The sequence below is a fragment of the Grammomys surdaster genome, unplaced genomic scaffold, assembly GCF_004785775.1.
Source record: "Grammomys surdaster isolate TR1022 unplaced genomic scaffold, NIH_TR_1.0 207, whole genome shotgun sequence".
Taxonomy (NCBI): Eukaryota; Metazoa; Chordata; class Mammalia; order Rodentia; family Muridae; genus Grammomys; species Grammomys surdaster.
In genome coordinates this window covers 2,366,657-2,370,980 of record NW_021604652.1, presented here as the reverse complement: position 1 = coordinate 2,370,980, position 4,324 = coordinate 2,366,657, and positions in this window count along the sequence as shown.

Genomic DNA, 4,324 nt, shown 5'->3' with positions numbered 1-4,324 from the left:
TAAACACTGCAGTGCTTTTGTGGCAACTGAGAGAACAAAGAAAACATAATTAAAAGCAGTGGAACACCTGCAAGGTCAAAGGTCGAAACACCAACCAGTAAAAAATAGTCAGCAGACAGTCAAAGACAGCAATGAAAACAGCCAGAGAGCTTAGTATAATTAACAGCAAGACACCTGCAAAGTCACAAGGTAGTGATGTTGGGCCAAGTAACAAACAGCTAGCAGATAGTCAACTAAGACAAGTCAACTACAATAATCAACTAAGCAAGAGACAGAGAGGGCTGGGAGTCTGGGGGAGCTTCAACCCACCCTAAGTGAGCAGGACACAAACATCGAATGATCATCTCTCTGGTTGGACCAGGCCAATATGTATAGGCATTGTAGATTCTGTATTGGCTCAGTCCCTTATGTGGCGTAAGGTGGTCTATATGGCCTCTATCCAGAAGCTCCTTCGTCAGGAATTTATGGTGACCTACCAGGATCCAAGAAAGGCCCCTATGGAGCTTTCTGAGAGTTTTCATAATAGGAGGGGATAGAATGGGGGTTAAGCCTCTGATCAAGTCATCACAAACACAAGATAGGGATGGAAAACTAGATCCTTCTTCCAGCAAGGGGAAAGATAAAAGACCTGAGACCAGTAAGAATAACTCTCCCAGACAGGCCTCTGGCACACATGTTCCAGTAATGGGAAGGTAATACTTGAACAAAGGTAAGTGGATGCCTCTGATGGAGGGTTCCGTGATATGGGGCAAGAGATCAGTTGCATCCATTTCTGGGCCTCAACGATATACTTAGCCCAAGTTGATGTCTTTCTAGTGAAGAGAGATCCAATACTAATAGTAATAGTGGTAGTAGTTATCGTAGTAACAATAATAGAAATAGGGCTGATAATAGGAGCTGAAGTGTTTTGACAACACGACAGATCAAAAGTATCTTAGCTCCCATTCCAGGGGATCCAACTTCTGACCCCATCAGGCATTCATACAAACATGGTGAACAGACGTATATGAACACAAATAACCATACATGTAAACTGTATTAAACATTTTTTTAAAAAGTCAACCATACTTACAGAAAGTTGCAAAAGATTTGAGTGTGGATTTGTTGAGGGAAAGAAATTACTTTTCTAGCTAACTTTGGGGCTACATATTTTTCTCTATCCTCGCTAGAACAAGGGACATAAGTCTCGGTCATATACAACTGGAATTGCAGGGTTAGTATATGAAACTTTTTGGCTCTGTGTATGCTTCCTTTCTACCTTTTCTTGTTTTCAGGAACTATTCCTTCACTTCAAGTTCATTGACTCTTGTGCTGGAATGAAATTTTTTCCTAACTCTCAGACTAAAAACAAACAAACAAGCAAACAAACAGGTAAAGTCCAAGTACAGAAGTGGCTTTCTTACCCTATGGGAAGTTAAAAAAAAAAAACTTTCTTGGATGGACAAATATAAGTGTCCTGAGTTTTCCTCTCATAGATCTCCTCCACATCATGAGTTTTGTGATATATGTCACTCTATACTGTGAAGGGATGATCACACTGAAGGACTCCAAGCCTTATGGCACATCCCTTAGAAAAATGTCAAGACAAAATCTAAATAGTGAAGGGCAGTGTTCCAGGAAATTTTAAGGACCTTCCATGTAATACCCAGGATTCATTCATTTATCACTGGAATATATGGCCTACATGTATGAGTTTTATTTGGGGAATAAAGAGACCCTGGAGACATTTTTCTGTTAGGTTAGTTACCCAACTAGCCCTACCTCTAAACCAGAGATTCCTAAGGATGTCTCAAAAAGTACAAGTAGTAACATTTAAGATTTAAAACAGACAATGAGGGTTGAAACTATGTGTTTTAAGATGAGTATCTAGCTGGAATGGATCAAATATTCTGTCACTATTCAGACACTATTGTTATTCTTCTGTGACAGGGAAGCCAAAAGCTTTAGTGATCTCATTCTTGTTCAGGTGGACACCAAACACCTTAGGGATGGGCTGCAGGATTGTCCTCTTCCAAGATGAGATGGCTTAGAGAAACGTGTCTTCTAAATCCATCTCCCTTTTGTTCCCAACCAAGAAGAGACTGAGCCAAAGACTGTCTCCTCACTATTTAACCTTCCCTTGATAGGAAGCAATTACACCTCCCGTCTCCTAAGATAGAGAGATGAGCTGGAATTCCTGCAAAATGTATCTGAATGTAAGAACTTCTGTGCTTTTGAGGAGATGTGACATCACACTAGCCTGAGCATTGCCAGGGGAGACATATGGTGAACCATAACTTAAAAATCTTACCAACCAATTGGAGCAGGACCTACACTTTGGTTCCATTGGCTATCACTTTCACTACCACATATTGTCAGTGTACCAAGGCCAACCTCAATGATTTCATCCAAAACAGGAATGTCACTGATTCTCATGTTTCTATAGATTCCACTGGAGTTCATGAGGGATTCTATAAGATTCTACTGGAGTTCAAGAGGGGTCCCTAATCAGGTTAATACTAGAAACCAAATAGCAACAGGATTTGGATAAGCAATCTACCATAAATAAAAGTATAGAATAGATAAAGGATGCATTCTAAACTCAACAAAGATTTTTAAATTACACAAGGATACCTATCCCTCTGAAAGGTATCGCAGATCACCTGGAGGCCGCCGGGGAAGTGGCATGGTAAATTGGCTAGCCCTCACTGTCCTGTTAGCACATAAAGGGGACTCTATGCGACGGCAGAGAGTTAAGTTGTACTTCATTTCTGAAAAGTCAACTGATAGCACCATACAAAGGCTTTTCAAGGACTACCTACTATACTCAATACTTAGCTGAAGCTATGACAAAGGAAAGGTTCCTTCCTCCATCTGTCTCGGTTGGAAACATCTTTGGTTTTACCTGTAACTGACCTCCCTATGGGAAAGCACCCAAATCCAGGAAATTACCTGCTGTTCTAAGAGAACCTCAGGAAATTACCTGCTGTTCTGGAAAACCTAGTCAGTACAAGGTTAAGAAAGGACATTCGTGGGTCTCAGGTCCCAGGAACTTAAAGAACGTCTGGTATTTCCTGGGAGCCAGTTATGACAGTGGGATGGTCTTGGGCAATGAGGATTCAATAGTGAGATAGCCCTAAGCAGTGACTCCCCCACCCCAGCCTAAACTTCCCGTTTTGCTGTGTCTTTATAACCTGCTCCTGAAATTAAAGTTGCAGAGCTTGATCAGAACCCCAGACTTGTTCTCATTCTTTGTGTCTCTTGTCCCTTCATTCTTTCGCCCCCATTCCCTAGGGTCTCATCGAATCCCCCACGGGCCGGGGCACCCACACTTGTTCCAGAAATTCAGGGTCAAAATTGCAATTAACTGCATGTTGTAGTTGTCTGCTAATCTGCTTGCTTGCTTGCTCTCCTTTCCCCTGTACCTGCCAACCAAGATGTTGTTTTCCTGTAGTCTTTGCCTTTAAAAGTTCCTTATAACATGCATTTGAGGCTGCTTTTCTCTCCAGGCAATTTCTAGATGACTTAATACAGACTTTCAATTCAGACCTTGGTCATGTGAGTGGTATTTGGGTCTCTACCTATCAACAAATAGAAGTCCCACTGAGATCCCTTTGAGACTCTCACCCGTTTGACCAACCACAGGTCTTGGCACAGGCTATGGACCACAGTGCCTGTAGACTCTCCCCTAATGGGTGCGAAACCTGAAACTTTCCAGGAGAGATGATCTCGGTGCATCCTACATTCCTGTCTAAAGTTCCTTCAGTAAGAATCATCTAGTTTGTCACTTCCTGAGGTAAATCTGGTTAAAGAGCCTTCTGTTTAGGACATAAAGACCATCTGCAGTCACTGATCTAGTGTCCAGACTCTGTGGGAGACATGATTGGATTCTCCTATTCTGTTCAGGTTTATGAATGTGTGGTGGACACTCCCTGGTTGTCTTTATTGTGTGTCTCTTTCTATATGTTTCTGTTCATTCTATTTTCCTATTGGATTTCTCTGGTGTGAGAATCACCCAACCGCATACCACCTCTGCTTAAGACCTGTGCTCTCTTGTTAGGGACCTGAATCCTTTGGCTCTATCAGGTTTCCCAGAGAAACCAAAAACCTCCACCTGTCCCACTCCTAGAGTGCTCCTTTGTTGCTTGACTCCTGCTCAGTCAGTCCCAGTCCCTGTGTGGAGGCATCTAAGTGGAATGCATAACAGGGTAGGAGAAAGTTCCTCAAGCATCTCACTCCCTCTGCTCCCCACCACTTGCTCTAAGCAGCCCCAGGTAAGGGGAAAGAGCCACAGGGCTATGAAAGGGTGAAGATAGGGTAAGGGTTGTCTACCCCTTCCACTTTC